General features: G+C 40.4%; 1 long non-coding RNA gene across 1 annotated transcript in view; it reads left to right on the forward strand.

The window, feature by feature from the left end:
• Positions 1-4,743: 4,743 nt before the first annotated feature.
• LOC123391028 overlaps positions 4,744-27,210 on the forward strand; it is a 62,848-nt gene continuing 40,381 nt past the window's right edge. Inside the window, exons 1-3 of the long non-coding RNA XR_006605669.1 lie at positions 4,744-4,798; positions 6,120-6,195; positions 12,653-12,874. This is a non-coding gene — a long non-coding RNA (uncharacterized LOC123391028). The remainder of the gene's footprint in view (positions 4,799-6,119; positions 6,196-12,652; positions 12,875-27,210) is intronic.

Here is a 27,210-nt window from a genome sequence, read left to right on the forward strand (position 1 = left end):
TGTATAAACTTCAAGTCTTTTAGGTCAAGCTATGAATCTATTGGATTTTTAAAATTATTTAGTTTTTAATATTTTATTTTATTAACATATAATGTATTATTCGTTTCAGAGGTACAGGTGTGTGATTCATCCGTCTTACACAATTCACAACGCTCACCATAGCACATACCCTCCCCAGTGTCCATCACCCAGCCACCCCATCCCTCCCACTCCTTCCACTCCAGCAATCCTCAGTTTGTTTCCTGAGATTGAGTCTCTTATGGTTTGTCTAATCTATTGGATGTTTATCAATCTGATAGCTGAAAAATGTTAACCAACTGTAGTTTTAATTTGTTTTTTTCTTATTGTAAGTTTGGGTTTCTTTTCTGTGAACTGTATCTTTTGCTCAATATTCATAAAAATCTTTATTTTTAAAAAAGATTTTTTTTATTTATTTGAGAGAGAGAGTGAGCACGAGAGGAGAGAGGATCAGAGGGATAAGCAGACTTCCACCAAGCAGGGAGCGGGACTCGATCCTGGGACTCCAGGACCATGACCCGAATGAAGGCAGCTGCCCAACTAACCAAGCCACCCAAGCGCCCCTCTTTTGCTCAATACTCAATTTCAAAGTAACCTTTTACTTATATAATAAGGAAATCACCTAGGATTCACAAATTTTTTAAATTTGTTTAGGGTCCTCTTTTGCCCTGCCAAGTGACTTTTGTTACCTAATTAACAAGTATTTTCTTTTAAACCTTCTGAGTTTTTAATTCATGTTTAAAAGGCCCTCTGCATCTTCAGATAATTTAAAAATGGTCCTATGATTTTTCCTATTACTTTTGTTTTCACTTTTTTACATTACAGGTTTTTTGTGTGTGTGCAAGAATCTAATCTTAACCATTATATTATATACTCCATTTCTCAGCATCATATATGAATAATCCAACTTTTCCTACTTATTTGAAATGTCACCTTTAGCATATACCAAATTACCACATGTATTTGGGTACATTCATGTAATTCCTATTCTGTTGCATTAATTTGTCAAGTCTACCATCTCTATTTGTTTTGATATTGCTGGGTATAATTGTGAATTTGTCCATTTCTCTTTCTCTTTTTTTGTTCTAGCAGTTTTTGCTTTTTGTGTTTTGAAGCTCTTGCAGGAAATGCAAACATTTGGAATTGTTACATACTCTTTTTTTCTTCCTTAATTACATTGCTATCACTATCTATCTGTCATCTATCTATTATGACCAAATAGGGTTTGTTACAAGAATGCAAGCCTAGATCAATCAATATCTGGGAATTTGTCAACATTTAGCAATATAATTCATAATAATGGGAGTTCATAAACATAAAGTAAAAGAGAAACCCTACAGGATTATGTAAATAGGAACCAAATTTTTGATAAATTTGGTATCTCTTTCTAAAACACTAAAAAAAATTTTTTAAAAGGTAGGCTGCATGCCCAACATGGGCTTGAACTCATGACCCCAAGATCAAGAGTTACATGTTCCACTGACTGAGCCAGCCAGGCACCCCTAATACACTTCCTTTTTAAAAAAAAAATATTTAAAAAAATTTATTTATTTGACAGACAGGGATCACAAGTAGGCAGAGAGGCAGGCAGAGAGAGAGGAGGAAGCAGGCTCCCCACTGAGCCGAGAGCCTGATGCAGGGCTCGATCTCAGTACCCCGGGATCACGACCTGAGCCGAAGGCAGAGGCTTAACCCCCTGAGCCACCCAGGTGTCCCCAGAGAGAGATTTTTAAAAAGGAAGTGTATTGGGGGCACCTGGGTGGCTCAGTGGGTTAAAGCCTCTGCCTTCGGCTTGGGTCATGATCTCAGAGTCCTGGGATTGAGCCCTGCATCGGGCTCTCTGCTCAGCGGGGAGCCTGCTTCCCCGTTTCTCTCTGCCTGTCTCTCTGCCTACTTGTGATCTCTCTCTCTGTCCAGTAAATAAATAAAATCTTTTTAAAAAAATGTGTGTGTGTGTGTGGTTGTTTTTGTTTTGTTTTGTTTTGTTTTTTTCTGGAGGCATGGTTGACACTATTACATTAATTTAATGTGTACAACATAGTGATTCAAAAAGTTTATACATATTATGCTAAATTTGCTAGAAGTGTAGTTACCATCTGTCTCCATACATTACAGTGTCATTGACTATATTCCTTATGCTGTGTCTTTTTCCTTGGGATTTATTCATCCCTTGCTGGAAGCCTGTATATCTTACTCCCCTTTACCCATATTTCCTACCCCCCTCCCAACTGGTAACTATCAATTCTCTGTATGTAAGGGTCTGATTCTTATTTTTGCTTGTTTATTCATTTGTTGTTGTTGATTGTTATGTACTCTTAGTTGATCCTCTTATCATTATAAAAGAACCTTCTTTGTCCCTGAAAACATTTTTGTTCCCAAATCTATTTTGTCTGATATTAATATACCCACTTTAGCTTTCTTTTAATTTGTATTAGTATAGCGTATCTTTCCCCATCTTTTTACTTTTAATTTATTTGTGTCTTTCTATTTGTTTCTTTTTTTTCAAGTAAGCTCTACACCCAAAATGGGGCTTGAACTTACACTCTTAAGGCCACAAATCATATAGGTTCCTCCCCCTTTTAAAAATTAACATATAATGTATTATTTGCCACAGTTGTACAGGTCTGTGAATCATCAGGCTTACACATTTCACAGCACTCACCATATCACATACCTTCCCCAATGTCCATAACCCAGCCACCCCATCCCTACCTCTCCACCTCCCAGCAGCCAGTCAGTTTGTTTTATGATATTAAGAGTCTCTTATTGTTTATCTTTCTCCTGATCCCACCTTCTTTCATTTTGTCCTTCCCTACCCACCTCAACCCCCCCCCCCACCACACCCTGTCTCTCAAGAGAATCAAATACTTTACCAACTGAGCCAACCAGGCATCCCTGTGTCTTTCTGTTTAAACTGGGTTTCTCATAGGCAGCATATAATTGTTTTATATATATATATATTTTTTTATTTCTTTTCAGCATAACTGTATTCATTGTTTTTGCACCACACCCAGGGCTCCATGCAATCCGTGCCCTCTTTAATACCCACCACCTGGTTCCCCCAACCTCCCCATATAATTGGTTTTTAAAAATTATTTTAAAAATTCAGTATGAAAATCCCTGCTGTTTAATTGGGGTGTTTAGACCATTCACATTTTAAGAATAATTTATTGAGGTGAAATTCACATAATATGAAACTAGCCAATTTTAAGTAAACATTTGGCAGCATTTTCTACATTCACAGTGTTGTGCAACCACCATTTCTCTCTAGGTCCAAAACATTTTCATCATTCCAAAGAAATTCCTTACACATTCAGCAGTTTCTCCCCATTCTCCTCTCCCTTCATAGCCTGTCAACCACTAAACTTCATCCTGTCTCTATTGATTTATCTATTTTGGATATTCCATATAGATGGAACCATACATTATATGATTTTTTGTATCTGGTTTCTTTAGTGTAATGGCTTGCAGGTACACTCATGTAAGCATTATCTGTACTTCATTCCTTTTTATGGTTGAATAATATTCCACTGTATGTAAATACCACATTTTGTTTATCTGTTAGTATGTTGGTGGAGATTTGGGATAGTTACACTTTTAGGCCATTGTGAATGGTGCTATTTAGAACATGCATACACTTCTTTTCAGTTCTTTGGGGGCATATGCTAGGAAAATTATTGAATCATATGATTATTTTGTGCTTAACTTTTTTTTTTTAAGATTATTTATTTATTTATTTGATAGAGAGAGATCACAAGTAGATGGAGAGGCAGGCAGAGAGAGAGAGAGAGGGAAGCAGGCTGCCTGCTGAGCAGAGAGCCCGATGCGGGACTCGATCCCAGGACCCTGAGATCATGACCTGAGCCGAAGGCAGTGGCTTAACCCACTGAGCCACCCAGGCGCCCCTGTGCTTAACTTTTTGAGGAACTGCCAACTATTTTCTACATGGCTGAAGCTTTTTAGATTCCCAGCAGCACTGTACAAGGTTTCCAGCTTCTCCACACCCTCACTAATGCTTACATTTCTTTTTTAAATTAAGCCATCTGAATAGATGTGAAGTGGTACCTCATGTGGTTTTGATTTGCATTTTCCTAATGACTGATGATGTTAAATATCTTTTCCTATATTTGTTGGCCATTTGTCTATCTTTTGTGGAGAAATTTCTATTCAAGTCTTTGCCCAAATTTTAACTGGGCTGTTTATCTTTTTGTTGTTGGGTCTTAAAGAGTTCTTTATATACATTGTATACCAGACCCTATTGTATACAAAATTTGCAAAGATTTTCTCCCATTCTGTAGGTTATCTTTTCATTTTCTTGATAATGTCCTTTAATGCACAAAAGTTATTAATTTTTATCAAGTCCAATTTATTTGGCCAATGAGATGAAAGAAATAGGGATGATTATCATTTTTGTGCCTGCTTTACTGGCTGGGAGATCATGAGAATTTTAACATCTCCCCTTTTCCCCAAAGATGGAAATTACTTGTTCAGGAAAGCAGAGCTACCCCACCAGTCTTGGACTGCTCCTACCTAGACTCATTTGAGGGAGAAATAAATATATATTTAGATCACTGCGTTTTCAGGTCTTTATTATATCAGCTTAATCTACACCCTAACTTATACAAGCCCAGTGTGCCATACCAATGTTACCATTTTCTGTTTGTGCCATGATGAAGGTTGGAAATCACCATGACTTATACCTCTTCTTCTTTGTCCCTTTTGCTAGCCCCTTCTCCTCAATGTCATCGAGGAGGAAATCCTTTCTCTCCTACCCATCCAGGTATGTAGCTTATTCTGGTCCCAAGATATAGACTGGCTACTTCCAATTCTTGCAGAAAAGTTGGGCATATAGTGGGTGTCGGCCATAGGAAGCCATTGCCTTGCTTCGGGTAACACCTGGTTAGGTAAAGCCTAGTGAGCTTCGCTGCTGGAGGTCTCCAGGATGCTCCCACCCACAACCAGGAGCTCAGCATCCATGAAAAACTGTATCTGCATCGTGGCTTGCCCTGGCCTAGTGTTTCCTCGACTGCTGCTTTTCTAGCTGGGAGACAGGAGTTTTGCTTCCTCCGAGACAGATACTTTTTTCATTGCTGTTTCTGCAGCTCTTACAAAACTTTATCCTGTTCTGCCTGGTCTGAGAGGCATAATGATACCAGGAAAACCGAGTTTCCCAAAGGTTACCTCCATGCCTCTGAGCTAGGTTATAAGGCAAAGGGCTGCCAAAATTAACGTGACCTGCAAGCTCTTTGGCTCACTGGTACCTTTGGACGAGCATCCCTAGAGCGGCTCTCTCCTGGGAGTAGCTCCCCACCCCCCAGCCAGGGCTTCCAGACAAAGGCACCTCCGGGCTGCGCGGGTAGGGAGGGGTCCATAGAAATGCTCCTCTTAAACACTTTGGAGCTTATTCCTTTCCGCTTCTGATTTCGGTGCCCTTCATCCACCACCACCACTTCCCCCCCACCCCCTCAGTACTCCTTCTCCGGTGCAAAAACACTTGAGGTCCCAACCCTAGCTCGGCGGGGGGAACCGGAGGTGGAGGGAATTTGGCCCTAGGGCCGACTCTGCCCGCCACCTGCGCCGGTTAGATAACTGGGAGCACCTGCTTCGCCCTCCTGAAGGAGGAGTCCCAGAGTCCTTCAAGCCGGATAGGCTCCAGCCATTCCCCGCCCCCACATTTCCCAGAGGCCACTGGGGCCCGATTGGGTTTTGTGACGCACGTGGCAACGTCAGCGCCGGGCCTTTCTTAAGGTGGGAGGGGTGGGCGGCTGATTAGTGTTTCTGTCGGGTTTCTGGGAGAGTTATCCGCGTTGCTTCTCTCCCGGCGCCCTCCCAGGTGGTGCGGCGCTGTGCTCTCACCCCTTGTTCAGGAGAGAAAGCCGTGAACTCAAACTCCTAGAGCCCAAGGCAAGTTCTGTGGGAAAATACAGCCATTTTGACCAGGGATGTAGGCTCTCTTTGGTGTCTGAGGGACTGAACCCCCGCCTTTTGGAGTTTTTGCGGGGACTAAAGAATCTTGTGTCATGGCCAGAGAAGCAAGAATGAGTTTCAAATCATGTGTGTTTGGAAGCTGCAAGTCTTCTGTCTCGTTTTTCTTCCTCCAGACCATAGAACTCTGTACTACTAACCTATGGAGCGGAGGGAAGTTTGCACCACTTAAGCCTTGAAGTCTTGGCCCAGGTGAATTGCTGTCTTCCGTCTTTCCTCAAACACCATCTTGTTTTTCATGACTTAAGCTCAGTATTTTGTTTAAAGTTTGCTGTCCTAACAGGCTCTCTGGCATTTGGTCTTAAGTTCTTCCTACTGCGAGAACTGAGTAAGGGGCAGGAGGGTTAAAGAAATGCTTTTATATTTATAAATATTTTTTATATTTATTTGACAGGGCAAGAGAGGGAACATAAGCTGGGTAAGTGCGAGAGGGAGAAGCAGGCTTTCCCCCGGGACCTGATCTCGGGCTCAGTTCCAGGACCCTGGGAGCATGACCTGAGCCAAAGGCAGAGGCTTAATGACTGAGCCACCTGGGCACCCACCACTTCCCACTCTTTCCTCCTTGGTCTCTCTCCATTCTTTACTTGGCGGATGGTTGGTGTAGGAGCTGTTTACCAACCATTTTATCAATCTGTAAGGTTCTAAGACTGACATGTTCATTTGCATCTTAACATTTCTGAAATTGGGATGTCTTTTTTTTTTTTTTTTAACCAATGGTATATTCAACTTGATGAAATACAGTAACATTGCCTGCATCATACATAGCAGTTTTTAAGACCAGAAGGTGTTGGGTCCGTTATCAAAGGAACGAGACTGAGACAAAGTGAAAGTTATGCAAAGCCTTATTCTATGCCAAGCATTAGAAGTCAGACTGACCTGCCAGGGCCGCCTCTGAAGAGAGCGACTCCCATTGGTCTTACAGGCTAGTTTTTATAGGGCACAACCGCAGACCTCTACGTATGTGGCTTTGGCTGATTGGATGTCTTTTACCTGTCTGGCCTTATTTTAGGTGTGTGTTTTAGCGACTGTGACCCGGAACTGATATCACTAACTGCTGAGGCATTTATTAAATAACAAAATGGCTACCTAGGCAACATAACAACATAATGGCTACCTAGGCAACGAAATGGCTATCTAGGCAACATGGAGTCACTCTGGCTAAGCAGGCCCAGGCAGGCCCTAGGGGTTTAACATGGAATGGGCCCCAACAGAAGGGAGATCCTGATACCTGATAGGGGGCATCTGCATCAGGAGGAATTTAAAAGGTTTGTGATTGAGGCCTTTAGCAGAGATATGGGTCAGCAGGATAGGAATTCGGTCAGAGAACTGAGGGGAGATGAAGCACAAGGTTTACTGTTATTCCTGAAGGGTCTGGTTTAAAGTTGAGCAGTCTGGGATTCTAGGTCAGTCTTTACAGCACACTTTCCATCAGGGTGTGGTGTGGCCCAATGGACAGTTACAAGTTGCAAGTAAGGAGCTGATTTCCTTAACCTGAAGTTTGGGAACTCCCTGGATGGGTTCCTAGAGGTTCATGAACTCAGTGTATGCACAGTGAGTTGTCTGTACAGCGTTGCATATTGAGGCCTAGCTGTTTTTCTAGGGAACACGATTAGATTCCAAAAGAGATATATAACTCCTGTCTTAGCTCAGACTGCTGTAACAAAATACCATAAAGTGGGTGACTTAGGGAAGTCTGAAAGCCAGATTCAGGGTGCTAGCATGGTTGGGTTCTGGTAAGGACCCTCTTTACAGGCTGCAGACTGGCACCTTCTTTATCCTCACATAGCCCAAAGAGAGTGCTCTGGTCTGTTTGTTGTCTTATAAAAGTACCAGTGACATTCATTTTTTTTTAAGATTTTATTTATTTATTTGATAGAGAGATCACAAGTAGGCAGAGAGGCAGGCAGACAGAGAGAGGAGGAAGCAGGCTCCCTGCTGAGCAGAGAGCCTGATGCGGGACTCGATCCCAGGACCCTGAGATCATGACCTGAGCCGAAGGCAGCGGCTTAACCCACTGAGCCACCCAGGCGCCCAATCAGTGACATTCATAAGGCATAATTGCTTTACCCTCATGGCATGATTGCCTCCCAAAGCCCCCACCTCCAAATACTGTCATATTGGGCATTAAATTTCAACAAGTGAATTTTGGAAAGACAAACATTCAGTCCATAAAACCCCCCAAAGTGTTAAGAACGCCTTTAATCTTGCCCTAAATTGGCATCCTACAGTGAAAGCATAGCTAAAATCATATTTAATTATTCACAATTCCAGTTGAACACAGACTTGATATTAAATGATGTTAAGGACTTATGTTAATTTTGTTAAGTGTGGTGTCATTTTGTGAGGTGCCATTCATTAGAGATGTAACCCGAACTATTTAGAGCTATATGTCATCATATCTGATTTAAAGTAGTTCAGCAATATACATAAATCAAATATGGTACTCACTAAATATGAACAGTCATTAAATATAGGTGATGATTATATGCTTGTTCATTGCTTTCCTTTGTATATTTGAAAACTTTCACAAAACATTTTAAAAATCCTAGGTACATTAAAAAAAAGTCTTCACTTTTTATAATAGTTTTAGGTACATAACATAATTAAGAGGAAGGTACAGAGACTTCCTATATGCCCCCTGCCCCCACACATGCGCAACTTCCCCCATTATCAACATCATCCACCAGAGTGGATGAACCTACATTGCCACATCATATTACCCAAAGTCTGCAGTTTACTTTAGAGTTCACTCTTTGTGTCTTACAGTGGTACAGGTTTTGGACAAGTGTATAGTGACATGTATCCATTATTACAGTATCATGTGGAGTATTTTCACTGACCTAAAAGTCCTCTGTGCTCCACCTACTCATCCCTCCCCCACCCCCAACCCCTGGCAACCATTGATCTTTCTAATGTCTCCATGGTTTTGTTTGTTCCACAGTGTCATATGGTTGAAATTATACTGCATGTAGCCTTTTAAGATTGGCTTCTTTCACTTAATAATATGCATTTAAGCTTCCTGCAGGTCTGTTCATGGCTTGACAGTATCTTTCTTTTTAGTGCTGAATGATATTCTGTTGTCTGGATGTACCTGTTTATTCATTTACCTACTAAATTACATCTTGGCTATTCCTAAGTTTTGGCAGTTGTGAATAAAGCTGTTGTTAATATCTGTGTACAGAATTTTGTGTGGACATAAGTTTTCAGCTCATTTGGATAAATACCAAGGATTGTGAATTGTTAAGAGTATGTTTGGTTTTGTAAGAAACTGCCAAACTTACAAATGGCTGTACCGTTTTGCATTACCACCATTAATGTGTAGGAGATCCTGTTCTACATCCTCTTCAGCATTTGTTAGTGTTCTGGATTTTGGCCATTTTAATAGGTGTGTGGTGGTATTTTGTTTAAATTTCATTTCCCCCAAGACATATGGTGTGGAGCATCTTTTCATATGCTTATTTATCGTCTATATGTCTTTTATGGTGAGGTGTCTGTTCATATCTTTTGTCCATTTTTAAATCAGGTTGTTGAGTTTTAAGAGGTCTTTGTATATTTTGGATAACTCCTTTATCAGTTATATCTTTTGCAAATATTTTCTCATAGTCTATAGCTTGTTTTCTCATTCTCTCTCTTTTTTTTTTAAAGATTTTATTTATTGGGTGCCTGGGTGGCTCAGTGGGTTAAAGCCTCTGCCTTCAGCTCAGGTGGTGATTTCAGGGTCCTGGGCTCAAGCCTCACATCCGGCTCTCTGCTCAGCAGGGAGCCTGCTTCTTACTCTCTCTTTGCCTGCCTCTCTAACTACTTGTGATCTGATTTTATTTATTTGACAGAGAGATCACAAGTAGGCAGAGACCCTGAGACCATGACCTAAGCCACCCAGGCACCCCTTCTCATTCTCTTGACATAGGTAGATATTTAAATTTTTTTCCTATTTTTTGAAATCAATCACAGAAGATTTTTTTTTTTCAATCACACGAGGGTTTATTTGACAAGCTTAAGCTTGGGCCCAAGTATACCCGACACAACGGAGTAGGGACTTGGACCCTGAACCAGATTACAGAGTTTTTTTTTTTAATTAAATTTATTTATTTTCAGCATAACAGTATTCATTATTTTTTCACCACACCCAGTGCTCCATGCAATCCATGCCCTCTATAATACCCACCACCTGGTACCCCAACCTCCCACCCCCCCGCCCCTTCAAACCCCTCAGATTGTTTTTCAGAGTCCATAATCACAGAAGAATTTTTTTAAAAGTCATTAGGAAAAATATTAGATTATGTTCACAGTGATGAACCAGAATTCTCCAGAAATTAACTTGTATTTAAATTGTATTTATGGCAAAAAGTATTTTAAAATATATTATAAAACAAATATCTGCACATAGATACTATTTTTTACTTGGTGGTTTTTGTGGGGGAACGGTTGGAGGAATTCACACTTATGAAGTACCTACAATGGCACGTCATACCATGCCATCTGCTTTATCTCTGATGTTTCACAAGTTCTTTCTGTTCACATTTCATTTAAGGCCCATTTTTCCTTATTGATTTTTTGTCTGAATGATCTATCCATTGATGAAATAGTAGGGGTATAATACCCCTACTATTACTGATTGATGTCTATTTCTCCCTTTAGGTCTGCTGATGTTTGCTGTGTATATTTATGTGTTCTATTTTGGGTGTATAAATATTTACAAATGTTATATTCTCTTGTTGAACTGACCTTTTTATTGTTTGTTACATGACCTTTTTGTCTCTTATTTCTTTGTCTTAAAGTCTATTTTGTCTGATGTAAATACCACTACTTCAGCTTTCTCTTGGTTTCATTTGCATGGAATACTTCTTCTATCCCTTCATTTTCAGTCTGTGTGTGTCCTTACATCTGAATTAAGTCTCTTGTGACATGAAACATTGTTCAACCATACCCTAGCTCTTAGTTGTCTCAAATTTTTGTTATTATCCAAGTAGCTTACTTTGTTCTTAGTGGCTCCTGTAACTGAACCCAAATTCGTCTGCCCAATGCACAGCAAAAGACAATCGGTTAGATATGGAGTGTACAGTAAGGAAAGGGTTTATAAAAGAGGAAGTCAAATGAAGAAACAGGAGAGCAAGCCTTAAATCTGACTCCTGGAAGGGAGAGAGTCAAGGATTTTTTTAAAAAGATTTTATTATTTTAGAGAAAGATAGAGTGAGTGGGGGGCGAGGGGTAGAGGGAGAAGGAGAAAGAGAATCCCTAGCGACTCCACACTGAGCATGGAGCCTGACATGGGGCCCAATCTCATGACCCTGAGATCATGACCTGAGCCAAAATCAAGATTTAATGCTTAATTGACTGAGCCACCCATGTGCCCGGGAGAGTTGAGGATTTTTAAGGCAGTGGAAAGGGGTCTGGGTAAATGGTAGAGGAGTTATGTGACTCAAAGTCAGCTACTAAGTAGAAAATGAGGGGTGCCTGGGTGGCTAAGTGGGTAAAGCCTCTACCTTCAGCTCAGGTCATGATATCAGGGTCTTGGGATTGAGCCCCACATCAGGATCTCTGCCAGCAGGGAGGCTGCTTCCCCAGCGCCCCACCCCCCCCCGCCTCTGCCTGCCTCTCTACCTACTTGTGATCTCTGTCAAATAAATAAATGAAATCTTTAAAAAAAAATAAAATGAAATAGAGGAAGTTTAATTTCATTTTGTTGTGTTCAGAGGTGAGTGGTTCTCACCAGTTCTGTCTGGCTTCTTGAAGATTAATTGAGTCTCTGCAAAACAACTAAATCAACACTTATTTATCATGGTATCAGGCAAGAATGTTCTCTTATAAAAACATGGTGGCAGAGAGCATGCTGAGAACAAGCCGATTTGGATAAAAGAGACCTAGCTCTGATCATCTGCCCTGTTAAATCTTTGGTTACCAGATTCACTCCCAGTAGTTAAGGGTGTGCCAACACTCATCAGAGATCCAAAGTGGAAGATTGGAAACCAGACCTTCAGGCAGTAGCTTTTAAAGTATGCAAATATTACTCTTTCAGGAGAAGACTGGGAGATGGGTATTTTTTTTTAAGGTTATATTTATTTATTTGAGAGAGATCACAAGTAGGCAGAGTAGCAGGCAGTGAGAGAGGGGGAAGCAGGCTCCCTGCTGAGCAGAGAGCCCCATGCAGGACTCAATCCCAGGACCCTGAGATCATGACCTGAGCTTAACCCATTGAGCCACCCAGGCGCCCAGAGATGGGTAATTCTGTCTGCTCTTTCTGCACTGAGCCCTGGGGGATGGTTAGTTAAGAACTGTTTCTTTGTTTGCTGCTATACTGTTGAACCCTTGAACACAAGCCCTCCAGGCCATCAGAGGCAGGTGATAGAGGAAGCAGCCATGAAAGCCAAGGTGCCAGATATGTTCACTAGCTTCTTTCCTGTAGACAGTGCTGACCTGGGGTGGAGCAGAGGGAGAGCATGGAGCTGACACCTACCAGCCTTCCTGATCTCTGGAGAGGATTGGTGCCTAGGTGTGTATTTAATCAGAAGCCTGGCCTTTGGGTCACAGCTATGAAGATCAGCTGTTAGGCCTCTTTCACAGAAAGTCTGGGAGGTGTAGTCTGTTGCCTATCTGGATGTGTCCTGGTTGGGGGATAGCTCCTTAAGATCTCTTTCTCTATTTGTTACAGTTCTGGGACCCCTGGATGTAAGCCTCATTGGCCACCAGAGCCCTGGTATTCCCTGGTGGCACCCACAGAAACTGGGACTTGGGTGTGCCCAGGCTCCTTTCCAGGAGACTGCAGAGACCCTAATCAAGGCAGAGGGAACAGTATGAAGATGGTACCTGCTGGGCTTCACAGTCTTTGTGTTACTGAACGATCTGTCACAGCCACTGATTCAGGAAATGAATGGTAAGTCTTGGTGCACTGCTGTGGCTAACTGCTCCATCCTGGAGAATTCCGAAGGGGAGGGACCAATCCCAGCATAACTCCTGGCTGGGTTTGCCAACACTGTTGCTGAACAAACTTGGATAAAGTCATTGCAAGAGCAGCCAATAACTCTAGAGATGAGGGTTTGGCAAAGAGAAAGGGAGAAATTTTGTTGGAGTGCCAGCAGCTGGGGCAGGTGGCGGGTTCAGGCCTCAGCAATCAAACTGCCTGCAAGATTGACACCTCGATTTTTATAAGGTGAGATTGGGAGGGTATGTGCAAGAGAGCAGATCATGATTATGCGTGGGGGTTGGTAAGTGGTCATGGCCAGGGAAGGGTATGAGTGAGGTATGTTCTAGACATTCCAGTTGCTGTCAGGGTTTTTCTGGCCTGGTGGTGGGAATGTTCTAGTCATTGTCAGTGCCTCAAGAAAGTACCATACGAAATAACTGTTGAGGTCTCGTTGAGCAAGAGGTTTTACTGACATTTGGAGAGTAATGTAGGCCCCTAAACATGGGTAAAATAACCTGCCCCACAGGCTAAAGCTTTAAGATAAACAGTTTTCTTTCACGGAAAGAATGGTTGCAGTTCAATCATCTGCCTTTGTGTTGGGCTCTGTGAGGGTAAATGGTACATCTGACCAAGCCCTTGAAGAACTGTTTGTTAGAGCCTCAGGAGTCTCATGGACAAAAGCTTGGTTGGTTTCAAAACTTTTGGGGTCTTGGCTCTTAGGTGTAGGTCTTAAAAGTTGGTGTTCCAGGGGCACCTGAGTGGCTCAGTTGGTTAAATGACTGCCTTTGGCTCAGATCATGGTCCTGGAATTCCAGGATTGAGTCCCACATCGGGCTCCTTGCTCAGTGGGGAGACTGCTTCTCTGACTCTCCCCTTCTCATCCTCTGTCTCTCTCTCTCTCTCATTCTCTCTCTCTCTCTCAAATAAATAAATAAAATCTTTTAAAAAAAGAAAAGTTGGTGTTCCAGATGTGGGGTTACAATCCTTTGCTTGGGGTGCTTGGGTGGCTCAGTCAGTTACATGTCTGCCTTTGGCTCCAGTCATGATCTTAGGGTTCTGGGATTGAGCCCCAGCTTCGGGCTCCCTGCTCAGTGGGGAATCTACTTCTCCTTCTCCCTCTGCCGCTGTCTATGCTTGTGCTCTCTCTCTGAAATAAATAAAATCTTTATAAAAAATAAAATAAAATCCTTTGCTCCTTAGGAAGAAGCTTAGAGTTATAGGTTCCCTCCTTATTTTGGTTGCTGTGTTTGGTTTGTGTGTGGTTTGTGTGTTTGGTGAGGTTTATGGTGAGATTGTGTCGCAGCTCTCCTACTTGGTCCAGTGTGGGTTCTTTGTTTTTCACCCAATGTGTGGGGTCACTTAGCTATATTTTGAGTCTATTTCAAAGGAAATTTATTTATTGTAGTTGTAAATGTAAGGTTACCATCCTGAACTGGAACCTCATTTTTTTTCTTTAATATATATATTCAAAGCCAGATGGCTCTATTGCCTTGTCCTGTAGAATCTCAGAAATCCAGCAAATTTCCTTCATCCCATTCCATTTTCTACCCAACTGGTAGTGTGTCCGCTGGTGTAATCCCATCTCTATTCCTGACTTCAACTGAATTGCCTGATGAAAGCCATTAGTAATCTCTCTAATTGTTGAGCCACACTCTTGGTCTTCTTTCCAGAACACACATTTTCACTTTTTGGCAATAAGGATAGGTTGAGGATTTTCCAGATCTTCAAGTTCTGTTCCGTTTTTTTTTTTTAATTTTAAAATTTATTTATTTTTTAAATAAACATATAACGTATTTTTATCCCCAGGGGTACAGGTCTGTGAATCGCCAGGTTTACACATTTCACAGAACTCATCATAGCACACACCCTCCCCAATGTCCATATCCCCACCACCCTCTCCCATCCCCCCTCCCCCCAGCAACCCTCAGTCTGTTTTTTGAGATTGAGTCTTTTATGGTTTGTCTTCCTCCCAATCCCATCTTCTTTCATTTTTTCTTTTCCTACCCCCAACCCCCCCCCACATTGCATCTCCACTTCCTCATATCAGGGAGATCATATGATAGTTGTCATTCTCCGATTGGCTTATTTCGCTAAGCATAATATTCTCTAGTTCCATCCACGTCGTCGCAAATGGCAAGATTTCATTTCTTTTGATGGCTGCATAGTATTCCATTGTGTATATATACCACATCTTCTTTATCCATTCATCTGTTGTTGGACATCTAGGTTCTTTCCCTAGTTTGGCTATTGTGGACATTGCTACTATAAATATTCAGGTGCACGTGCCCCTTTGGAGCACCACATTTGTATCTTTAGGATATATACCCAGTAGTGCAATCGCTGGGTCTTAGGGTAGATCTATTTTCAGTTTTTTGAGGAACCTCCGCCCTGTTTTCCAGAGTGGTTGCACAAGCTTGCATTCCCACCAACAGTGCAGGAGGGTTCCCCTCCCTCCGCATCCTCGCCAGCATCTGTCATTTCTTGACTTGTTAATTTTAGCCATTCTGTCTGGTGTGATGTGGTATCTCATTGTGGTTTTGATTTGTATTTCCCTGATGCCGAGTGATGTGGATCATTTTTTCATGTGTCTGTTGTCCATCTGGATGTCTTCTTTGCAGAAATATCTGTTCATGTCCTCTGCCCATTTCTTGATTGGATTATTTGTTCTTTGGGTGTTGAGTTTGGTAAGTTCTGGTTTTTTTTTTTAAACATTTTTTTTTAAAGATTTTATTTATTTGACAGACTGAGATCACAAATAGGCAGAGAGGCAGGCAGAGAGATAGGAGGAAGCAGGCTCCCCGCTGAGCAGAGAGCCCGATGCGGGGCTCGATCCCAGGACCCTGGGATCATGACCTGAGCCGAAGGCAGAGGCTTTAAGCCACTGAGCCACCTAGGCACCCCTGGTAAGTTCTTTATAGATTTTGGATACTAGCCCTTTATCTGATATGTGATTTGCAAATATCTTCTCCCATTCTGTCAGTTGTCTTTTGGTTTTGTTCACTGTTTCCTTTGCTGTGCAAAAGATTTTGATCTTGATGAAATCCCAGTAGTTCATTTTTGCCCTTTCTTCTGTTGTTTTTGGCGATGTTCCTAGGAAGAAGTTGCTGTGGTTGAGGTCAAAGAGGTTGCTGCCTGTGTTCTCTGCCTGCTTCTTCCTCTCTCTCTCTCTGCCTGCCTCTCTGCCTACTTGTGATCTCTCTTTGTCAAATAAATGAATGAATGAATGAATGAATAAATAAATAAATAAATGGATGGGATTTTGATAGGGATTGCATTAAATGTGTAGATTGCTTTAGGTAGAATAGACATTTTCACAATATTTGTTCTTCCAATCCATGAGCATGGAACATTTTTCCATTTCTTTGTGTCTTCCTCAATTTCTTTCATGAGAACTTTATAGTTTTCTGAGTATAGATTCTTTACCTCTTTGGTTAGGTTTATTCCTAGGTATCTTCTGGTTTGGGGCACAATTGTAAATGGGACTGACTCCTTAATTTCTCTTTCTTCTGTCTTGTTTTTAGTATAAATAAATGCAACTGATTTCTGTGCATTCACTTTATATCCTGACACTTTACTGAATTCCTGTACAAGTTCTAGCAGTTCTGGAGTGGAGCCTTTTCGGTTTTCCACATACAGTATCATATCATCTACAAAGAGTGATAGTTTGACTTCTTCTTTGCCGATTTGGATGCCTTTAATTTCTTTTTGTTGTCTGATTGCTGAGGGTAGGACTTCTAGTACCATGTTGAACAGCAGTGGTGATAACGGACATCCTTGCCATGTTCCTGACCGTAGCGGAAAAGCTTTCAGTTTTTCTCCATTGAGAATGATATTTGCGGTGGGTTTTTCATAAATGGCTTTGATAATATTGAGGTATGTGCCCTCTATCCCTACACTTTGAAGAGTTTTGATCAGGAAGGGATGCTGCACTTTGTCAAATGCTTTTTCAGCATCTATTGAGAGTATCATATGGTTCTGGTTCTTTCTTTTTTTAATGTATTGTATCACATTGATTGTTTTGCGGATGTTGAACCAACCTTGCAGCCCTGGAATAAATCCCACTTGGTGGTGGTGAATAATCCTTTTAATGTACTGTTGGATCCTATTGGCCAGTATTTTGGTGGGAATTTTCGTATCTGTGTTCATCAGGGATATTGGTCTGTAATTCTCTTTTTTGATGGGGTCTTTGCCTGGTTTTGGGATCAAGGTGTTGCTAGCCTCATAAAATGACTTTGGAAGCTTTCCTTCCATTTCTATTTTTTGGAACAGTTTCAGGAGAATAGGAATTAAGTCTTCTTTAAATGTTTGGTAGAATTCCCCTGGGAAGCCATCTGGCCCTGGACTTTTGTTTGGAGATTTTTGATGACTGTTTCAATCTCCTTACTGGTTATGGGTCTGTTCAGGTTTTCTATTTCTTCCTGGTTCAGTTGTGGTAGTTTATATGTCTCTAGAAATGTATGAATTTCTTCCAGATTGTCGAATTTGTTGGCATAGAGTTGCTCATAGTATGTTCTTATACTTGTTTGTGTTTCTTTGGTGTTGGTTGTGAACTCTCCTCTTTCATTCATGATTTTATTTATTTGGGTCTTTTCTCTTTTCTTTTTGATAAGTCTGTCCAGGGGTTTGTCAATCTTACTAATTTTTTTCAAAGAACCAGCTCCTAGTTTCGTTGATTTGTTCTATTGTTTTTTTAGTTTCTATTTCATTTATTTCTGCTCTGATATTTATGATTTCTCTTCTCCTGCTGGGTTTAGGCTTTCTTTGTTGTTCTTTCTCCAGCTCCTGTAGGTGTAGGGTTAGGTTGTGTATTTGAGACCTTTCTTGTTTCTTGAGAAAGGCTTGTACCACTATATATTTTCCTCTCAGGACTGCCTTTGTTGTGTCCCACATTTTTTGAACTGTTGTGTTTTCATTATCATTTGTTTCCATGATTTTTTTCAATTCTTTAATTTCCTGGTTGACCCATTCATTCTTTAGAAGGATGCTTTTTAGTCTCCATGTATTTGGGTTCTTTCCAAATTTCCTCTTGTGACTGAGTTCTAGCTTCAGAGCATTGTGGTCTGAAAATATGCAGGGAATGATCCCAATCTTTTGATACCAGTTGAGACCTGATTTATGACCCAGGATGTGGTCTATTCTGGAGAATGTTCCATGTGCACGAGAAGAATGTATACTCTGTTGCTTTGGGATGGAATGTTCTGAATATATCTGTGATGTCCGTCTGGTCCAGTGTGTCATTTAAAGCCTTTATTTCCTTGTTGACCTTTTGCTTAGATGATCTGTCCATTTCAGTGAGGGGAGTGTTAAAGTCCCCTACTATTATTGCATTATTGTCGATGTATTTCTTTGATTTTTTTATTAATTGGTTTATATAGTTGGCTGCTCCCATGTTAGGGGCATAGATATTTAAATATGTTAGGCCTTCTTGTTGGACAGACCCTTTGAGTATGATATAGTATCCTTCCTCATCTCTTATTATAGTCTGGCTTAAAATCTAATTGATCTGATATAAGGATTACCACTCCAGCTTTCTTCTGATGTCCATTAGCATGTTAAGTTGTTTTCCACCCCCTCACTTTAAATCTGGAGGTGTCTTCGGGTCTAAAATGCAGGGCCCACATTCTTGGGTGGTTAGGGAAGTGCTTTCCTGATTGGATGTTTCCACCTGGCTTGGCTCATCCTTGTATTCTGGGCTCTCTTACCTCCCCCTGACCTGACACGTCCTGGTATATGGGCTGTGTTATCAGGGGCTGGTCAATCATATTTTTCTGGTTTCCCAGACTTGTTTCTAAGTATGTTCCTCTGGGGGGGCAGGGTCAATCTAAGTTTACTGCATAAACAACAAAATGGCTCACTCTGGCTAAGAGGCCCTTCCACCCGTCACTTTGGAGTCACTTTTCCGCAGGTCCTACCTTTCAGAAAGTGATAGATTTTATGTTTGTAGAATTGTTGCTCTTCTCTTCGATTTCCTGTTGGGTTTGTAGGTGTTTGCAATGGTTAGATAAGCTATCTAGCTGATCTCCGGCTACCTGATGTCGTCTCAGCCTGCTACTTCTCCACCATCTTGACTCCTCCCAAGTTCTGTTCCTTTTTGCTTAACAATTTCAGTTTGTCTCTCCTCTCTCCTCTTGCAGTTTACAATAAGCAATATGAAACCAGGCTGCACTGCACCTTTAATACTTTCCTTAGAAATCTCCTTAGCTAAATATCCAAGGTTGTCCAGTCACAAGTTCTGCCTTCCACAGAGCACTAGAACACAGTTCAGCCAAGTTCTTTGTCACTTCCTAACAAGGATCACCATTCTTCCAGTTTTCTAGAGCACCACTTTCAATTTGTATCTTTCTACCAGTAGTTTCTTTAATGCATCGAGGCTTTTTCTAACATGCGCCTCAAGAATATTCCAGCCTCTTGTCCATAACCAAGTTTTAGGCTTTTGTTATAGAAGCACTCCCACTTCACAGTACAAAAATCTGTCCCTAACAGTCACTGTCCTGTGTAATCTCTTATCATTTCCTGTTGCTTATTGGATGATGCCTGAGCTTCTCTCTGTGATATACCAACTGTTTGATAATCTGGCTGCTGATTACTTAAGCTTATCTCTCCATGTGATTTCCTTGGTCTGCACAATCCTTATTCATTCTGCCACTTCTATGACGCTGTACATAAGTTTCCTTTTGTTCAAAATTAAAATGTCTGTTACTCTATTCTGAGTTCACATGGGGTTTAGTCTGTCTGTATTTACTCAGAGAAGGCTTCATGCCCTCTCCAGAGCTAGGACAGGTACTTTTTTTTCCCTCTCAAAGCCTTCTCCTGCATTAAAAATATTTATCATAGTAAAGTTTGGCCTTGAAAATAATTTCATTGAGATTATACATGCTGGTTTGTAACATATCTAAAAAATAAAGAAACACGAGACCCCCAGGTGGCTCAGTCAGTTAAGCATCTGACTCTTGCTTTCAGCTTGGGTCCTGGTTTCAGGGTCGTTGGATCAAGCCCACATTGGGCTCAGAGAGAAGTCACCCTGAGATTACCAATCCCTACCCCCCACTTTTCCTCCAGCTCAGGTACACATGCTCACACACTCTCTAAGTCTTAAAGAAATACAGAGATGTAATTTTTATCAAAACTCAGGTCCACAGAATTCCCTTTTATCCCATCTCTAATCCCTTCAAACTCACTGTGTCCTTAAGTTTAAGTGTCTCCTTGTAATAAATAAAACACAAATATCTCGGTTTTTGTTGCTTTCACTTTACACAAGAATACTGCTTAATAGACATTTTAAACTTTTAAAAAATTTTTATTTTTATTCATCTAAGTGTTTTTGCAAACATCCTGTCTCCCTATTTAGCTCTTGGCCAGCATAAATTCTTCCACATAGTAATATTACTACTGATGACCAATATAATATTTTATTGAAACTAAGATGCCATCGACAGCGTGATGCACCATTTATTTTTGTACCTTTGAGAAAGAAAAATCATGAGGAAAAATCACTGCCACTTAAACTATGACATACCATTGGCCTTAAATGAATCCTAATTTCAGATATCTTTAAATGTGAAAAAAATGTGTCTTTAAATACGTGAATCAGGGTGCCTGGGTGGCTCAGTGGGTTAAGCCACTGCCTTCGGCTTGGGTCATGATCTCGGGGTCCTGGGATCGAGTCCCGCATCGGGCTCTCTGCTCAGCGGAGAGCCTGCTTCCCTTCCTCTCTTTCTGCCTGACTCTCTGCCTGCTTGTGATGTCTCTCTGTCAAATGAATAAATGGAATCTTTAAAAAAATAAAAAAATAAATACGTGAATCACAATAGATATGAAGTAAGTGCTGGTTTAGTTTGTTTCACTGTGTGTATATTTGTGTTATATGAAAGACTGATGAAAAAGCTTATAAATGTTATAGAAAACAGCCTTAAAATTTTTTTTGTAAAAATTATTTTTTTAATTTTAATTTTAAAATCTTTTTGAAAATTCCGTATTAAATTCTCATTGCTTCACTTCTTGAAAATGTGAATCACATCAGTTTCCTCTTTGAATTTAGCACTGTGTGCTTTGTATTTTTTTAGTTGAAGTGTAGTTGATAATTATTAGTTTCAGATGTACAACATAGTGATTTGACAGTATACATTATGAAAGATCACAATAAGTGGTTACCATCTGTCGCCATACAAACTTACTACAATATCATTGACTATGTTCTCTATGCTGTACTTTTTCATTTTCATGACTTATTTATTTTGTAACTGGAAGTTTGTACCTCTTAATCTACTTTACCTATTTTGCCTATCCATCTCCACTTCCCCCTCTGGCAGTTGCCAAATACAGTTTGTTTTCTATATTTATTTGTGAGTCTGCTTCTATTTTTTGTTTGTTTCATTTTTAGATTCCACAAATCAGTCAAGTTATATGGTATTTCTTTTTCTCTGTCTACCTGGTTTCACTTAACATGATGATGTTGAGGTTCATCCATGTTGTTGCAAATGGCAAGATTTTGTTCTTTTTTATGGCTGAGTAAAATTCCCTTGTGTATATACCATATCTTTTTTTTTAAAAGTTTTTATTTAAGTTCCAGTTTGTTAAAATACAGTGTAACATTAGTTTCAGATGTACAGTTTAGTGATTCAGCACTTAATGTGCGACAGCTGGTGCTCATCGTAAGTATACTTCTTAGTCCCCATCACCTATATAACCCATCCCCCTAACCTTCTCCATTCTAGTAACCCTCAGTTCTCCATAGTTAAAGAGTTCATCTCTTGGTTTGCCTGGCTCCTTTTTTCCCCCTTTGCTCATTTGTTTTATTTTTTAAATTGCACATATGAGTGAAAGCATATGGTATTTGTCTTTCTCTTAGCATACTACTCTATAGTTCCATGCATGTCATTGCAAATGGCAAGATTTTATTCTTTTTTTAAATAGCTGAGGAATATTCCACCGTGTGTGGGCATATACACATCAATCACATCTTTATTTTTAAAAAGTTTTAAAATTCTAGTTAGTTAACATATAGTGTAATATTGGTTTCAGGAGTAGGGTTTAGTGATTCATCACTTATGTGTAACACGCAGTGCTCCTCACAAGTGCCCTCTTTTTTTTTTTTTTAGTGCATAATGTTTTTTTATAAATTAACTTATTTATTTACAGAAAAACAGTATTCATTATTTTTTCACCACACCCAGTGTTCCATGCAATCCATGCCCTCTATAATACCAACCACCTGGTACTCCAACCTCCCACCCCCCTGCCACTTCAAACCCCTCATATTGTTTTTCAGAGTCCATAGTCTCTCATGATTCACCTTTCCTTCCAATTTACCCCAACTCCCTTCTCCTCTCCACCCCTTGTCCTCCATGATATTTGTTATGCTCCACAAATAAGTGAAACCATATGATAATTGACTCTCTCTGCTTGACTTATTTCAGCATAATCTCTTCCAGTCCCGTCCATGTTGCTACAAAAGTTGGGTATTCATAATACTCCATAGTGTATATGGACCACATCTTCCTTACCCATTGGTCCGTTGAAGGGCATCTTGGTTCTTTCCATAGTTTGGCGACCGTGGCCATTGTTGCTATAAACATTGGGGTACAGATGGCCCTTCTTTTCACGACACCTGTATCTTTGGGGTAAATACCTAGGAGTGCAATTGCAGGGTCATAGGGAAGCTCTATTTTTAATTTCATGAGGAATCTCCACACTGTTCTCCAAAGAGGATGCACCAACTTGCATTCCCACCAACAGTGGAAGAGGGTTCCCCTTTCTCCACATCCTCTCCGACACATGTTGTTTCCTGTTTTCTTAATTTTGGCCATTCTAACTGGTGTAAGGTGATATCTCATTGTGGTTTTAATTTGAATCTCCATGAGGGCTAGTGACGATGAACATTTTCTCATGTGTCTGATAGCCATTTGTATGTCTTTATTGGAGAAGTGTCTGTTCATAACTTCTGCCCATTTTTTGATATGTTTGCCTGTTGCGTGTGTGTTGAGTTTGAGGAGTTCATTATAGATCCTGGATATCAACCTTTTGTCTGTACTGTCATTTGCAAATATCTTCTCCCATTCCGTGGGTTGCCTCTTTGTTTTCTTGACTGTTTCCTTTGCTGTGCAGAAGCTTTTGATTTTGATGAAGTCCCAAAAGTTTATTTTCGCTTTTGTTTCCTTTGCCTTTGGAGACATATCTTGAAAGAAGTTGCTGTGGCTGATATCCTGTCTCACGTTGAGGTCTTTTATCCATTTTGAGTTTATCTTTGTGTACGGTGTAAGAGAATGGTCGAGTTTCATTCTTCTACTTATAGCTGTCCAGTTCTCCCAGCACCATTTATTGAAGAGACTGTCTTTTTTCCACTATATATTTTTTCCTGTTTTGTCGAAGATTAATTGACCATAGAGTTGAGGGTCCATATCTGGGTTCTCTACTCTGTTCCACTGGTCTATGTGTCTGTTTTTATGCCAGTACCATGCTGTCTTGGTGATCACAGCTTTGTAGTAAAGCTTGAAATCAGGTAACGTGATGCCGCCAGCTTTATTTTCGTTTTTCAACATTTCCTTAGCGACAGGGTCTCTTCTGATTCCATACAAATTTTAGGATTATTTGCTCTAGCTCTTTGAAGAATACCAGTGGAATTTTGATTGGAATGGCATTAAAAGTATATATTGCTCTAGGCAGTATAGACATTTTAACAATGTTTATTCTTCCAATCCAAGGGCATGGAATTCTCTTCTTCAATTTCTGTCATGAGTGTTTAGTTCCTCAAGTAAAGATCCTTTAACTCTTTGGTTAGGTTTATTTCCCTTTCTGTATTTTCATTGTTAGTGTATAAGAAAGCCACGGATTTCTGTACATTGACTTTGTATCCTGCCACATTGCTGAATTGCTGTATGAGTTCTAGTAGTTTGGGGGTGGAGTCTTTTGGGTTTTCCATATAAAGAATCATGTCATCTGCGAAGAGAGAGAGTTTGACTTCTTCATTGCCAATTTGGATACCTTTTATTTCTCTTTGTTGTCTGATTGCTGTTGCTAGGACTTCTAATACTATGTTGAACAAGAGTGGTGAGAGTGGGCATCCTTGCCTTGTTCCTGATCTCAATGGGAAGGCTGCAAGCTTTTTCCCATTGAGGATGATATTTGCTGTGGGTCTTTCATAGATAGATTTGATGAGGTTCAGGAATGTTCCCTCTATCCCTATACTTTGAAGCGTTTTAATCGGGAACGGATGCTGGATTTTGTCAAATGCTTTTTCTGCATCAATTGAGAGGACCACGTGGTTCTTCTCTCTTCTCTTATTAATTTGTTGTATCACATTGATTGATTTGCGAATGTTGAACCATCCTTGTAGCCTAGGGATGAATCCCACCTGGTCATGGTGGATAATCTTTTTAATGTGCTGTTGGATCCTGTTTGCTAGGATCTTGTTGAGAATCTTAGCATCCATATTCATCAGTGATATTGGTCTGAAATTCTCCTTTTTGGTAGGGTCTGCCTGGTTTGGGGATCAGGGTAATGCTGGCTTCATAGAAAGAGTCTGGAAGTTTTCCTTCTGCTTCAATTTTTTGAAACAGCTTCAAGAGAATAGGTGTTATTTCTTCTTTGAAGGTTTGGTAGAATTCCCCAGGGAATCCATCAGGTCCTGGGCTCTTGTTTTTTTGCGAGGTTTTTGATCACCGCTTCAATCTCATTACTAGATATTGGTCTATTCCGGTTGTCATTTTCTTCCTGGTTCAATTTTGGGAGTTTATAGTTTTCCAGAATGCATCCATTTCATCTAGGTTACTTAGCTTATTGGCATATAACTGTTGATAATAACTTCTGATGATTGTTTCTACTTCCTTGGTGTTCATTGTGATCTCTCCCTTTTCATTCATAATTTTATGAATTTGGGCTTTCTCTCTTTTCTTTTGGATTAGTGTGGCCAATGGTTTATCGATCTTATTGATTCTTTCAAAAAACCAGTTTCTAGTTTCATTGATACGTTCTACTGTATCTCTGGTTTCTACCTCATTGATATCAGCTCTGTACCTCTGGTTTCTACCTCATTGATATCAGCTCTAATCTTGATGATTTCCCTTCTTATGTGTGGAGTTGGTTTGATTTGTTGTTGATTCTCCAGTTCTTTAAGGTGTAGAGACAGCTGGTGTGTTCTGGATTTTTCAATTTTTTCGAGGGAGGCTTGGATGGCTATGTATTTCCCCCTTAGGACCGCCTTTGCTGTATCCCATAGGTTTTGGACCAAAGTGTCTTCATTCTCATTGGTTTCCATGAATTGTTTCAGTTCTTCTTTGATCTCCTGGTTGATCCAAGCATTCTTAAGCAAGGTGGTCTTTAGCTTCCAGGTGTTTGAAATCCTTCTGAACTTTTCCTTGTGATTGAGCTCCAGTTTCAAAGCATTGTGATCTGAGAAAATGCAGGGAATGATCTCAGTCTTTTGGTATCAGTTGATTCCTGATTTGTGACCCAGTATGGCATCTATTCTGGAGAAGGTTCCATGGGCACTTGAGAAGAATGAGTATTCTGTTGTTTTAGGGTGGAATGTTCTGTATATATCTATGAGGTCCATCTGGTCCAATGTGTCATTCAATGCTCTTATTTTTATTGATTTTCTGTTTCAATGATCTATTTCTGAGAGAGGTGTGTTAAGATCTCCTACGATTACTGTATTTATATCAATATGACTCTTTATCTTGATTAACAGTTTTCTTAAGTAATTGGCTGCTCCCATATTGGGAGCATAGATATTTACAATTGTTAGATCGTCTTGGTGGATAGTCCCTTTAAGGATTATTTAGTGTCCTTCTGTATCTCTGACTACAGTCTTTAGTTTAAGGTCTAATTTATCTGATATGAGAATCGCTACCCCAGCCTTCTTTTGAGGCCCATTGGCATGCAAGATGCTTCTCCATCCCTTCACTTTCAGTCTGCATGTATCTTTAGGTTCAAAATGGGTCTCTTGTAGACAACATATGGATGGGTCCTGTCGTTTTATCCAATCTGCAGCCCTGTGCCATTTTATGGGTGCATTTAGGCCATTCACATTGAGAGTGATTATTGATAGATACATTTTTATTGACATCGAGTTACCTGTGAAGTCTTTCTTTCTGTAGACTGTCTCTATATTTCTGTTCAATGCTATTCTTAGGATTTTTCCTCTTTTATAGAACCCCCCCCTTAATATTTCCTGCAGTGTCAGCTTGGTGGTTGCATAGTCTTTTAAGCCTTGCCGGTCTTGGAAACTCTTTATCTCTCCATCCATTTTGAATGTCAGTCTTGCTGGATAAAGTATTCTTGGCTGCATGTTCTTCTCATTTAGTGCCCTGAATATATCTTGCCAGCCTCTTCTGGCTTGCCAGGCCTCTGTGGTCAGGTCTGACGTTATTCTGATGGGCTTCCCACTGTAAGTAAGGAGCCTCTTTGCCCTGGCGGCTTTCAAGAGATTATACCTACAAGTATAATTCCTCAATTCGACTATCAGGTGTCGTGATGTTTTTTTGGAATGTATAATCTTGGGTGGAGACCGTTCAGCCTCTAGTACATGAACGCTGGTTCCATTCACGAGATTGGGAAAATTTTCATGAAGGACTTGTTCTACTATATCTTCTAGACTTTTCTTTCTCCTCCCCCTGCTTCATGGCATCATTTATTTCCCTGATTCTGTTTTCGTGGTTTCTAAGCTGTTTGTTCCAGGCTTCCTCCTGATCCTTTCTCTCTATCTTTTTGTCTCCCAGATCACTAATTCTATCTTCTGTCTCAGTTACCCTAGCTTTGAGAGAGTTTAGATTAGATTGGAACTCATTGAGAGCATTGTGAACCTCCTCCCTGGTAGCTTTAAGCTCCACCCTAACATTGTGAACATCCTGTCTGGTCGCTTTCAGTTCAGCCCTAATCAATTCTGTTTGGTCATCCATGGCTTTCTCCAACCTAGCTATTGCCTGGATAATTGTTAGCCTGAATTCTCTTTCCGACATATTGTCTATGTTGATATCTGTTAGCTCTGTTGCAGAAGGTCCATCCTCTGTATTTTTCTTCTGTTGGGCATTCCTCCTCCTAGTCATTTTGGTGGGAGATGACTGAACAGATGTAGCTGGATGTATCAACTGTGGTGCAGTCAAGGTGCACCCTGGAACACTTCTGAGCAATCAGGATTCCCCACCCAAACGAGAGACAAAAGAAAAGAAAAAAGAAAAGAAGGAAAAAAAAAAAAGAGAGAGAGAGAGACAGGAAAGATAGGGAAGATGAAAAAGAAGGTTCAGCCCGGATGGGCCCCAAGGTAAGATTTATGAAGTAGACAAACAAAAAGAGATAAAGACTGATACATG

This window comes from Mustela putorius, unplaced genomic scaffold (assembly GCF_011764305.1).
Source record: "Mustela putorius furo isolate JIRA1106 unplaced genomic scaffold, ASM1176430v1.1 tig00000174_pilon_pilon_pilon, whole genome shotgun sequence".
Lineage (NCBI taxonomy): Eukaryota > Metazoa > Chordata > Mammalia > Carnivora > Mustelidae > Mustela > Mustela putorius.